This window comes from Musa acuminata, chromosome BXJ2-2 (assembly GCF_036884655.1).
Source record: "Musa acuminata AAA Group cultivar baxijiao chromosome BXJ2-2, Cavendish_Baxijiao_AAA, whole genome shotgun sequence".
NCBI lineage: Eukaryota > Viridiplantae > Streptophyta > Magnoliopsida > Zingiberales > Musaceae > Musa > Musa acuminata.
Genome location: NC_088339.1, coordinates 34,162,706 through 34,176,585, shown reverse-complemented (window position 1 = coordinate 34,176,585; position 13,880 = coordinate 34,162,706). Strand labels below are relative to the sequence as shown.

Below are 13,880 nucleotides of genomic sequence, written 5' to 3'. Positions count from 1 at the left end.
CTCCCCATTCCCGGTTTTACCACCTCCCTCCTCTCTCTCCTCCATCCCGATGTCTTTTCTTCCTCCTCCTCCTCCAAAATACTGCCACCGTATTAACTCTCTGTTCTTGGCAACTACTAAAAAATCTCAACTTTTTGGCAGAAAAAAACTGGAATTAATCGAACGTAATCGAAAGTTTATCATCCTCGGTTGCAAACAACATATGCACAGTGAGCATTAATCCAAGTAATTATCCACTTGTACGATGAGCTCAGAGCTCAGAGCTCAGCTGGTGTCATGTTTTTCCCTTTGTTGACTTTATGTTGTTACGAACGAACACTTAAAGTATGCGTATATAATTAGTGATGAAAAGAAGGAGAGAATACTATATGCGTGACATGATATCTGACGTGTGGGAACCAACCAAGCGGGATGTGCGGGTGACATAACCCGTGTCAGTTTCCAGGCTGATTCATATCTACAATTTTCTAATTCTTGTTCTGAAAATTTAGATTTTTTTTTGTATAGTAATTTCTTTTCTAAATTTTCATTTTTTTGCACACTAAATAAAATATTTATATCATTTTTTGCATCATCAATCCATGTCGGGTGACGTTATTTTTGGGTACAAAAATACATCCATGAAGACCTGCGACCCTCACGACACAAGTACCGCCGACCGACATCGCTTCCACCCCGCCAAAAAAAAAAACATTTTCTTTTCCTACTCGGATCTTATATCGAATCCGTTTCGGACCCCTGCGACCAGTCCGATCCGCACACCCGTGTGGGTTTTCTCGCCGGAAGTTATCGGATCCACACGTGGTGGACTCACGGGTGCGTCCGACCCTTATCCAACCCATGTTGGTTGTCGGTACAAGTCAAAAAGGGGCGGAGGGACCAATGATTCTGACCCGGACGCTGAGCTGGCGCCAATTCAGGCGAGGAGTGGACCATCAGGGAGTGGGCCCCAACCGTTGTCGGATCCGAGGACGCCCCACGTACCCGGGGCACGTGCTCCAGGTCCCGCGTTTCTGGTAGGCAAAATTACACTTATATCCGTCCGATGTAAGTAATTTGAGTATTAAGCAAGCTATTGTAACATTTTAAATATCTTCGACTCGATTTGGCACACACGAGTTATTGATAGTTGAAGGCACATGCATTGAATGTGAAAGGGGCAAATATGACATTCGAAACTATGCACGCGCACATTCCCTTGTAGGATTTATGAGGACTAATATCATTTTAGTTTATGCGATAAGAGCAAAAGAAAGTTTATGCGATAAGAGCAAAAGAAAAAGGTGGGGGGAGGGGAAAAAGACGAGGGGGTTAGGTGGACGGCCACGGACGAAGCACGTGACGCAACGGACGTCCCGAATACAAGGCACCGCGAGCACGTTAGGGCGACACGTGGCACCGACGCTGGCGGGGGGGGTGGGGGCCCGGGGTGATTAGCCTTTCACGGCTCCGTCGATCGGATAAAGCTAGTGGGCCCCACCGGGGATTAGGCAACTAAACCGCGCCGGCATCGAGCGAGTAAATTATCAGAGATGGATAAGCAAGCAAGTGTAGGCGGATCACATTGGACCGGTGGGGTCGGGTGGGACCCGCGCGTAGGTGGACCGAGATTTCTCGATTGGCTTAAAATAATAATTTCTATTTATCGACCCATTTTTGGAGTTTGCGATTCGAATCCACCGGGTTGAGACAGGTAGGAATGAATTAACCCACGAATCTTGCAAATGATCAATTAGAAAAACTTATAACTAACATAGAAATTTTATTACTTCTCCAAAGTTGTGTATTTAAATATGTTATAACTAACATAGAAAAAAAACAATTTTTTGGGCACATTATTATTCTTCGACGACTAATTGAAAAATTACACAGTAATTTAAAATATAATTATATTTTTTTAAAAAAATTAACCATGAATTTTGACGGTGAATCGAATCATCATATAAATTATTCAATATAAAAGGTGAGATTGTTTTTAGAAAAATAAAAGATACTATCGGGAAAACTTTTCCCTAAGAATTTGTCCTCACACCTCTAATTCTTTATCGGGGGGAGCCGTAATGAGTCAGTCAGTAGCTGTGTTGATCTTATCCATTTCCCCCTCAACCCCATGGACAGACGGTGTGGCCGTGGGCTCCACCGTCACATAAAAAAGGATCATCTTGCCCATGGGGGAGTAGTTAACAAGCAAACGAAGAAGAGGATAACTTAGTTTTCCTCTCACTCGACCAAAAGGAATGCATCATGGCCACATCATAATGCCTGTGCCCGTGAACTCGTCGTCATGATGCATCCGTGTGGCTTAAATCTACTTACTTTGTAATTTAATTACCAAGTAAATAACACAAAAGGACATCTCACCCGCCGTTTCCATGGTTTTAGCTCTTGCAAGTCCCATCAACTTGGAAAATCTTGTTTCTCCTTCCCCTAGGGTTTTGTTGCTTTACTCCTCCCTCCAAGGAGGGCATCAAGATCTGCACCGCAGGCTTCTTCAACCTTAAGCTATCGATTAATGGTGGTCGATGAATGGCTCAGGGGCTTCGTGGGACGTGAAGGTGATGGGTGTAGATATCATCGACGGTGGGTCAACCCAACCGCTGGTTAAAACTGCAGCTAAAGATGGTGAACCACCGCGGGTCCCACCATGTTACTGCAACTGCACGGAAAAAGTCTCGCAATCATTCACGGAGCAGCTCAGACGTCAGAAGCTGCACAGTGTCCACCATTGGATGTGTCCTCCCGACCCAACTCACACTTGTCGTCCCGCTTACTTCTCCCCCCCCCCCCCCCCCCCCTCTCTCTCTCTCTCTCTCTCTCTCTGGAGCAAAAGAATGATTTCTTGCCTCGGTGAACCCTTCATGTAGATCTTATCCATGGATCAGATCTTAGGTATTCTCTTTTCACAAGTGGTTGTATTTTCTTGTTGGAGATTCTTTAGCTGTTGCCGCTCATGTGACTGTGCCAGACTTTGAAGATATATCACGTCTTTCTTACTTTTCTTCAGACTCTAAGGAGAACAAGTCATGTGTGAGATCAGCTAAAGAAAAGAAGAAGAAGATGAAGATGATGATGATGATGACAGGAGCGGGGGTAGAAGTAGAAGCTAGAATTACACACCATGTGGAGGCCACTGTGATGCACAGGTAGATCTTAATCCCAGATCTACTTTAGCTGCAGGAGCACCTACCTTGACAGAGAAATAAATCTTGGTGGATTAGCCAGCTAGATCTGACATGGCGATGGCATCCACACAACTGTTCCACCTTGATTAATCCCAAGCTGCAGCATCGGAAGCAGTGATCATACACATCGGTAAACATGGAAGACGGTCGACTTTGGACGGATATGCAAGCTTTCCACGGAAAAGGATGTTTAACCATGCACAGAAAGATCCATTTCTCCTTCCTACTGATACACGTGAAGCATTCCCTCGGCTGCATGCCTCACCTCCTCCTCTTATCTGCCGCTGGGCTACGGTGGAGGGACAGTGACAAGTCACTGAATGCAAACAAACCTCTCTCTTCCTCTTTCTTCGCCAGCGCAAAGGTTTGTTTCATAGCTTAATTTAATGCAATTTGGCTAATTTTCATTAGGTTGCATGGGTAGGTGTAGTATATATATTATGTTGCTGTCGACGTTAGGTTGTGGTTGATTACGGATCTAAATCTAACGTGCTTTGGACGATTAATTTAGTCGTCAATCTTGTTTTAGTCGAAGCACCAAGCATCAGAGATCTAAATGGCAATCTACGAATCGAGGACTGCATGCATTATGTGCGTATTTAAGGTGTCAATTTGTAGTAAGCTGGCAAAGTTCATGCCTGTTTCTAGGTGTGCAATGACATCAAACTCGATTTATTATGATAATATATTAATGATGGTTACAAGGTGGTTCTAACTTACATGAATCATTAACTTATACCATATGCAGACACTTAGGTTTCATTCATACATCAAGCCTAATCGATTTACTCACGAGAGGAGATGTTTAAAATATATTATTAATTATTTTTTTGTATCTTGTATTCTCAAATACAAGATTTATTATATTTTTAAAATATTTCGGGTGTTTATACATACGAACGAAGAAATATTTGAGATCGAATAATTATGTCAATTTTGATTGAGTAATATTTGGTAATGCTGATATTAAAATATAGACTACAAACAGTAATTGAATCGATATCATATGTTTAAACAAAAAAGTTGAAATCATTGTGCAAATTATATATTTAGATCCAACAACTAAATTCTAACTTGTTTAAGGTATCACTAAATGATACTTACTATAAAATTTATTTTCTTCTTGAATCACGATAAAAAGTAAAAAAAAAAAAATCAATAGTATTGATATGGGAATGTTGTTTAGGGCACAGTTTTTTTTTTTTTTTTTTTGTAGCATTAGCATAGGGGGGTGTGTTCATAAGTGGAGCCCACATATTCATATAAAGGGCATTTATCATATTGTCTGAAGTCAAATATAACAAATTACAAATTTAAAACAAATCTCACTTAAGAGTCTCTGAAGTATGATCTTAAGTAATTTAATATATAGGCTTTAAGATAAGAATAAAGTAAATAAAAAATTAAAAAAAGAAATTGATGCCAAATTTTCATATTTTATTAGGTGTTATTATTGGTTTTGCTACTCTATTAGATGACATATTAACATAATGATATAAATATATGAAAAATATTTATATAATCGACCCTAAATATTTTAAAATATTAATTTATTTTTTAAAAAATATATATATATAAAATTTACTAACTAAGATGAAAAGCTATATCCCATTCACATCAAATGGAATCAAAAAATTCACAGGCAAATCAATGAGTAGCCATTATTATTATCTTGTTTACTTATGGGTGACTCCATACTTTGAGAAATATAAAGACTTATAATTACTTTCACTCATGAATAAATTTATTTCTAATAACCTTTATATTGAAACGGGGACTCAAATACCTACCTACTTATTCAATACACACACACAAAGAGAGAGAGAGAGAGAGAGAGAGCCATGAATACATAATACAATATAAGTTGCATATATATAATCTATCTGAAGTCTATAATAATATACATGAAATTTAACACATATACACACATTATAATTGAAAATGACTAATCATGGACTTTAACAGGATAAAGGAGGATATTAATATTTGCAAAAGGTGACAAATATTTTACTTTTTTTTTCAAATAATATCCTTAATTTATAAAATACTTAAAATACCTCTCAAAAGTTTTCTCATCAAAATGTACATTTATTTTTTAATCAAAATTTAACTATCACAGTATTTTTTTTACTCATTTATAATATTTTTAAATAATATCTATGATGTTTTATTAATATATTGAAAACACTATAAATGTCATTAAAAAAATAACATTTAATAATAATTATTATTATTCATATATCATTACAATATCATAGTTTTAGGCTTTATAGTTAGTCCGGATAAGATTAAAATATATTTAAATCATTTATGATGTTTTTATTATGACTGTCAAAACAATATAACAGACAAAAAATACTGTAAATAAACGATAGTTTGGATATATTTTTAAATCAGCGATACCGTTTGGAAAGAAGTAAAATAAATATATTAATTAAAAATTAAAAATATGAGTAATTGCTTTTAAAATCGTCGTATTTGCAATGGCAAATATGTTATTTTTAAACGTTTACAGATATAAATAAGTGAAAACAACCCAAAGAAGTGACCGAGGCGGTTGGGACGGAGAGAAGTGAGACGACGAATTGGGAGTCGAAAGGCAGACCCAGGCGGGGCGTGTAGGTCTTCGATCGTCGCAGCGTAGATCGATGGTTCTGGTAAAGAAGGCGGAGGAGGAGGAGGAGGAGGAGGGAAGCGGGGGCCGATGGGCGTCTCCTTCAATGGCTCCCGGGACGCGGATCCAGCCAAAACCAAGATCGATGCCGGAGGGAGGTTGGACACTCTCGTACCTTGTCGAAGCTGGGTCGGAGCGCCCAGGTTCGACCCTTTCTTCTCGATTATTTTTTGGTTTCCTTGTGCGTTGTGGTTTCTTGATTTTTGATGCGTGGTGGTTGGTCGATTCGTTTTGGTTTCTTTGAGCGTTGTGGGGGAAGGGAGATCGGGTGGATCTTGGTTTTCGGTTTGTCGCTTCTTTGGCGACGGAGAGAGATGGGGATTGGCAGGACTTCGTCGTGAAAGCTGCTGCAATCTGTGGTTTGCGCATGTTCACCGCCGCCTGGGATTTTGTAGTTCTTCGGTACCTTTTCTGGGTTTAGCTCCTGGAACTCTTGGAATGCTTACGATCCGGTGTATCCGAGATCACCATGTTGCCGAATTCGTTTGTTTTGGTGATGATCATGACTTGTACACCGTGGGTTCGAGTTTGGTTCTCTTTCGTCCCCTCTTATCTTTTTCGGTCATCGATCGCACTTCCTATAGGTATAACCTTTTGGCCATAACATTGAAAGAACTTCGAAACTAACGATTAATTGTAGATATCTGAATTTTTGCAAGTCACCGAAAAAAGGAGGAGAATGGAGTATTGCAGACGCAGTTAAAGAAATGGTAACAGAGAGAAAGAGAGAAAGAAAGAAATGACCGATACCATTGCTCCGTATCAATACAGATTCACTCTGTCAAACACATCATTTTCAGGTGGGCACATAAACTATATCTTGTTTGTCTTAATAGATCAAGGTGTGTTAGGTTATGAGTTTTGGTGGTATACGGAAATCAAACCTTGTCAAGAAATAAGTATGTCATGATTACATGTTTGGAATAACATGGAATGGATTAAATTAGTGTCTTAGATCTTAATTTAGATTGTTAGTGTAAATATAAGACCACAAATTCCTTTTCTCTGCACAAAGTGTGATAGGTTATGAGTTTTGGTGGTATACGGAAATAAAACCTTGTCAAGAAATCAGTATGTCAGCTTTACATGTTTGGGATAATATGGAATGGATTAAATTAGTGTCTTAGATCTTAATTTAGATTGTTGGCATAAATATGAGACCAGATATTCCTTTTCTCTACACAAAGTGTGTTAGGTTATGAGTTTTTGTTGTATACTGTCACGGATAAACTTCTAAACAGGATGTTTGATATAATGCTTATGTATGTCCGTGTCTTTTGGTATGTTCATGCTCTGCACAACATATAGAGGGACGACCGAAGGCTTAATAGTCTCATTTTAGTTAGATTGGTGGCCGCTGTAGGCTTGTAAATAAAGGTTGTGTCATGTGGACACGTGCGAGAGATTTTTGGTCTGTAATGGACCATTTTACCTTTTGTTGTGCAACTATTCAGAGCTTGTAAAGTATGTTTGTAATTTGCATTGTCTATGAAGTGTTTTCGGAAATGTTTGCTTGTGGATCCCGAATGAGGCATTTTCTCTAACTCGTTCTCTCTTTTGTGGGTCCTAAGGGACATGAGAGGTTTCGGGGAGGCTGACCTTTGCGGACGGACACGCAAGGGTGCCGCACGACTTAGGCAAAACCAGCTAAGTCTGTGACAGATGGTATTAGAGCGGGACAAACACTCATAGAAACACTTAGCATGTAAACGTGGGGGACCTAGCGGGGCTGCGTTGAGGGCAGTCAACATACGAGCGACCGTTTGGGGGAAAACAGGCATGGAAATGTAGGGAAAAGGAGTCGCTTAGAGGAGCGGACATCTGAGATTGACATTCAGAGGAATGGCCAACCCTTCGCGCAAGATGCACCACGAGAACAGACAAGCTTGGAAGAATGCGGAGCGCACAAAGGTTGGGATGGCTGAGTTTGAGCTACGGCTTAACGTTGACAACTATACTTGATGGTGCTCAAGGCAAGCGAGGCGCTTGGTAAAGGATGAGACCATGCAAGGTGGAATGAGTTGCTCAACGACTGAAAGAGTTATGCAAAGCTCACAGAGGTGAGGGGAATTGCTAGCTCGAAGAATTTGGTACTCATGCATGGGCTTGTATGCGGACGATGGAATGTTCGTTGCTATCCCAAGGCGACCGAAACTCGACGCCATGGAGCATTGAAACTTTTTCTTCGGCATGTGAAGGATACGTCCGTAGGAGGCTGAAGTGTGCAATGAGTTCAGCATGTTGCTAGGCCTTGAGTGGTGCAGCGGGGGTTGTATTGACGTGGAGTCACAATCTAGCAAGTGCGTTTGCAGGAGGCAGAACAATGCACAGTTTGTTCAGCAGATCGGAGTAGTCCAAGGGGATGGTGGTCTCCGAAACGAAGAGAGATGTTGCTCTAACGGGACAGTTATCCAGGAGGAATAAGTCCCGGCTCTCCAAAGGGAGAATCATGTGGGACAGACCTCACATGTTGAGGGGGAGTACCTCAACAAACAACTCCACGAAGCTCAATGGACTGAGCAAGCGGCGAGGAGTCGTCGTATGATCTCGCTCGAGAGAATGCATTGGTAGATACACTGCGAGATTAAGTGGGGGAGCGACCCAAAGCAACACAAATGAAGGCACACTTGGAGTCGATATAAGATCGAACTCAAGGGAAGGCTGACCCGTGGAATGGTGGGCGCGAGGGCCACCATCAACTCAATGCAAAAACGAGGAGCGGAGCAACTTGTGTAACTTGGCAAAATACCCAAGACGCATGAAGGGAGCCAGCATAGAAGATGGAACATGGAGCGTAGGCACAGTGCTTTCCTTGGACAGAGGTCAAGGACATGAACTCTTGTAGAGGCAAGAGCAGGATCATGTTGTTCCATGGGTCCTTCATTCTGACGAAGCAGACTCATCTTGCATGGTGTCAAAGGCGAAGGGAGCTTCTGGGCACATGCACATTATCTCGGAAAAGCATGTGATGGAGGAACTAAAGTGACTCAATTTGCGGAGGCGAAGTTGGGTTCAGAAGGCCTTAGCACGGGGCAAGAGGACGTAGAGGCGGGTACTCTTGAAGAATATGCCACAGTGTTGCCATGAAGGAAGCGGTGCGCAGCGAAGATTGTGCTGGTAGGGGCAGAGGCCCAGGATCCAGACAATGGTGCACTAATTGCAGCAAAGTCAGGGGACTTCGGGAGCTACTAGGCGACGGACTGTCCTAGAGCGGTGCTTCATCTAGGTGTGACCCAATAGTGGGTGGATGAAGGTCGATTGCCAAAGGAGCGAACAAAATTGAAGGTGGAAGAGACCCTACGATGTATTGGCAGAGGCCACATATGGAGGGACCACAATTCGAGTTCATCCCACAAGGATCAGAATGCAATGGAGATGTCACCAGGAGGCGACATGGTGCAGCGGATCGTGGTAGAACAGTTCGTGGCAATGCGATACACATGAACTAGTCCCGTGAGGGACTAGATCATACGGAGGTATGATCGGGAGCTACTAGAAGCTCCACTTCGGTGAACAACACGACGACAAGAAGGGCTATGGATTCAAGGAGTGAAGGCCATGGTACCGCAGAGGCGGTTCTTCCGTGTTGTCACGACCTTAGCTGGAATTGCCTAAGGCGTGAGGCACCCTTGTGGCCAATGACGCGAACTTAGCTTGCGTTGCCTAAGTCGCGAGTCACCCTTGTGGCAAAGACGCGAACTTAGCTTGCGTTGCCTAAGTCGCGCTTCGCCCTTGCAATATTGCTCCGTAAGGATCGACCCACTTGTAACCTCTCGCAGGTCCCGAAGGACCTGTAAAAGAGAAAGTTGGTTAGTTCGAAAGAATGAGCAACGGACAAGTCCCGAAGTCTCGCGAAAAGGGGAAGCTTTAGAAGCAATTCGACGAGCACCTTGCGTGCACAAGAGAAAAAAGGGAGAGGGAGAAAACAAGGCTTTAGAAGGATGAACGAACAGCTGGAAGCCCACAAACAACCGCTCACCTGGTCCTGGGCGCGAAGACAAGTTCCCGTAAAGGCCACGTGTGAACTTGCGAAAGAGAGTTCAACGCCCGGTATATAACCGAAGCCCCATCCAGCCCTGTGCCACCCGGGGGGTTCAAAGGGGCTGAGATGGCTGACGTTTTGGTGAGCGGAGGCAGATTACCGCAAGCCTCCCGCGGCACGCGAAAACGGAGCTGTTTTGGGGCTGTTTTGCTCGGTTCGGTGAGCGGTCGCTTTGTAACGCTGCAGCTTGTTCGAACTTACATTTTTACAAACAAAATGACCCAAAACTAAGAGAAAACATGCTGTAAAGCAGCTGTACATGCAGGTGTGAGCGACTAACGGTTCGTTGAACGGAATTGTTGCGGGTGCGCGACGACCGTTCGTGACAGTGCGTGCATCGAATTTTGCATCGGATGAAAACCTTGGTCATCAGCATATGGGGGCTAGGTTCCACCAAGGGAAAAGTTCGAATGCAAGTACCAATGAGTCCCATGGGAGGGACTTGATCATGCAGAGGTATGATCCAAGCCGCTGGAGAGTTGGATTGCTCCAGAGCCCATATTCGCTTAAGGGTGCCCGACAAGTCAGAGGACAAGGTCGAGTAAGCGAACGTTGCTACCAAGGAAGCTAAGGAGAACAGAATCGGTGCAAACCCCACAACGTGATGGCAGAGGCCGTGCATGGGAGTTGCAGTCTGTCTTTCCATCGACCAAAGGGAGCTGCTTGGAGAACACAGAGGTGTTGAAGCAGGGGGTCGAAAGGGGCGAGGAAGCGACGACGAGTCCAGAGGGACTTTAGGATCTTGTTTAGGATCTTGTTTGATAATATATTTGTTCTACCTGCGTATATGCAATTTCTTTAAGATGGATTCATTTGATTCCCAAAATGCAAGAGCATTTTATATGTCACTAACATTCCCTTTTCTCCACGACAAATGTAGATCTACCGAATATGTAAGGCAACTTCTGAATTTGGATTAAGGATGTTGATGGTGCCTGATAATCTGAAGCCTACAGATCCTACTTTTGGATCTCTTAATATTGGATCTCAATGGAGGCAAATCTATCTTTAGGATCTTGTTTGAGTATAGATTTATTCTACCTACATGTATGCAATTTTATGAGATGAATTCATTTTGATTCCCAAAATGAAAGATCATGTTATATCTCACTAACTTTCCCCTTTCTCCATGACAGATGTAGATTGATTGAGGTTGTGAGGCAACTTCTGAATTTGGATCAAGGAAGTTAATGGAGCCTGACGTTCTGAAGCCTGATCTGAAATCTCAAGCACAGATCCTAGTTTTGGATCTCTTTATCTTATCAGGGTACAATTCTTGAATCTTTATCTGAGAACTTGTTATAATCTAGAACATGACTCTGATCCAACCTGCAATGTTGCATGTAGATCCACATTTTGAAACTATAGGTGGATCGGTCCAAAATTATGTAATTCTTTAACCTACCAAGATTAGTCCAAGTCTGTGTTAAGCTAGGTTTAAGAATTTAGATTGCAGCAGGTCCTGATGCATTGATCTCCTTCCTTGCCAATCTTCCAGACTAGATTGTATCTAATTCCTTGCATGATACATAAGCAACTCAAACAATAACATCGTTTTGGGCCTCTAGGTTGATAAAAATGTTTGTGATCTCAGGTTCATGCGTAGAGAGATGATCAATAAAACTTTGTTAAGGTAGATGAAGAAGCAAGATCGCCGGCTAGTACCATTAATATATTGTGATTGACTTGTTCCATCGAGAGAATTTCCTTTTTAGTGTTTCCTTTTAAGGTCTACTTATCCTTTTGCACTATTAATGGTGAACCTGTAAATCTTCTTTGAACATATTCCTGACATCATAATCTCTTTTGTTTCAGGTGAAGTTATTTTAATCATAGACAAATACAAGTTCTTTATAATAATCTCACAGATTATCTCTTAAACAATCTAAGATATAAATGAAAGATTAGTAAAAGATATTTAACTCAAATGTACTAGTTTTTTGCACACAAGTACTGTTTGCTTGGGAGATGTTTACATTCCAATTGGTATGATCTTCCATGGGCCGCTGGAACCAATCAATGAGACCTCACTTCAGGTATGTTGATGGTGCTTCTGTCAACTATACTAAATTCATTAATAAGACTTTGCAGGCAATAGGATAAATCTTTTTCTACCAATTCTTTAACTGTCATGAATACTTTCAAGGTAACAAGTAAATGATTTGTGCCGAATTTAATCTGATCTAAATTTCTAGTCTCCAACCTATTCCTCTGTCATGCTACTCTACTCTCTCCTCACCTCTTAAAGAAATTAACAGCAAGTTCCGGCTTAGTTTTGTGGTTGTTTCAGGATGCACAATCAACAACCATGCAGTCTTATGGATTTTTCCTGGTTTCTTGGTCTCCATAATTTTTTTTTATTAATGTGAATTTGCTTCTAAATTTTGGTCTTAGTCAAATCCGAATCAAATCATGTTTTTCGATACTTTGGGCATCTGGTCTTATAGGTTGGAGCTAGAAAACCAGTGGCAACTATTTTCTTGGGAGCTTTGTTGTAGTTAGTTCCTTGTGGTTCTGTGGAATTATCTTAATAATTATATTGCACAATCATCATGTCCAATTTAAGGGGATTGCTCCTTTGCAATATACTTGAATAATTGCATGGTGGTGGACTTCCTATTCTTTGATTTATCTTTGCTCCCATCTAAATATTTTCTTATATAATATTCTTTTCTGAAGAGTCTTTACTTTCTTGATAAGGAAATTTCTTGATTCTTACTATTCCTAATTCTTAAAAATATAGAAATTTCAGTTCTCTAGATATATGTTTTTCTTAAGAATTCTTTCAATCATAACCATATAGATATTATTTTCTGATTTGCTTTGCCCTCTTTTATCCCCTGCTCTACAGTATTCGTCTTCTGTAATCTCTCTCTCTCTCTCGGCAAAATGGTTTCCCTCCATCCTCCTCATCTTAAACATTTGCACCATCTACCTCTCCTTATATGATAATGCTTTTGGACGTCTGTCACTCTCATTGTGTTTACATAACACTTAGTCTCTTTCTTGATCTTTGCATCCCAAGCGGACGTGACGCTTGACGGTCATGGAGATTCGACCCGCCTACGTGCCCTCGGGACTCCTTTATCAACTACCTCGCTAGAGCGCTCTCTTCTCGTCTCTCTCCGGACGTGGGAGGTGGTGGCTTATCGACGATCGAGGATTGCTTTCGGTGGTACGGGCTACATAATATCTTGTTTCTTTTGATATCTTATTTCGTTCTGACTTATTCAAATCTTGTCGTCGGCTACAACACATAAATCTTGGTATCTTTGTTTTTGGTTGCCGAGGTAAATCTTGACATTCTTGATTTGTTGGACGTACTCCGATCCCTGTCTTTTGGTTTATGCGGTACTATTAGTTTTATGACAACACTAACAAACTGCTTGTACATTGCGACCATTTATTTTGTGGGAGTCATGGCGTGAACGTGAACAAGCAACACCGTTTTTTGGAAATTTTTGGGCTTTCTATGATGTGATTTTGTTTGTGCGCTGCAGGAAGAGCTTTGGGAAGACCAAATATGTTAGTCCTCATTTATGGAACGTACGTAATATACCAACATGTTTTGGGCCTTGGCTGGCCTATCCGGGTCAATTGGGAGGCCGGCCTAAGGTTTTATTTTTCTTATTGAGAATATAAAATTATCCACGGTTAAATTTTAAGATTCAGTGTGAAGAGTTTTAGGTTTCATGGTCATGTTCTTACAGCTTGTTTCACGGTGTCGCATAGCATTCATTTTCTTGCACACACTCTCATTCTATGATTCTGCCATTTTCATTTTCTTCGGAATGTTGCAATTATTTCAGAAGTGTGAGCATTTGAATTTTGGTCTTTGAATTTCCTAAAATTTTGATGTTAGTGTTAAATGTGCATGTCATACTTCACATAAGCCATCAGATACCTAACAAGTTTTTGGTTTCACGGTGTCACACATATTCATTGTGTGATTCTGCCAAGTTGATTTTCTTCGAGAATGTTA

General features: G+C 41.3%; 2 long non-coding RNA genes across 2 annotated transcripts; both read left to right on the top strand.

Moving 5' to 3' along the window:
* Positions 1 to 2,779: 2,779 nt before the first annotated feature.
* On the top strand, positions 2,780 to 3,640 carry LOC135605086 (uncharacterized). Its single transcript, XR_010484299.1, has 2 exons — positions 2,780 to 2,889; positions 3,005 to 3,640. It is a non-coding gene; the product is annotated as an uncharacterized LOC135605086 (long non-coding RNA).
* A 2,069-nt stretch (positions 3,641 to 5,709) lies between these two features.
* LOC135606253 (uncharacterized) lies at positions 5,710 to 13,221 on the top strand. The gene is made up of 2 exons (XR_010484736.1): positions 5,710 to 5,999; positions 11,035 to 13,221. It is a non-coding gene; the product is annotated as an uncharacterized LOC135606253 (long non-coding RNA).
* Positions 13,222 to 13,880: the final 659 nt, after the last annotated feature.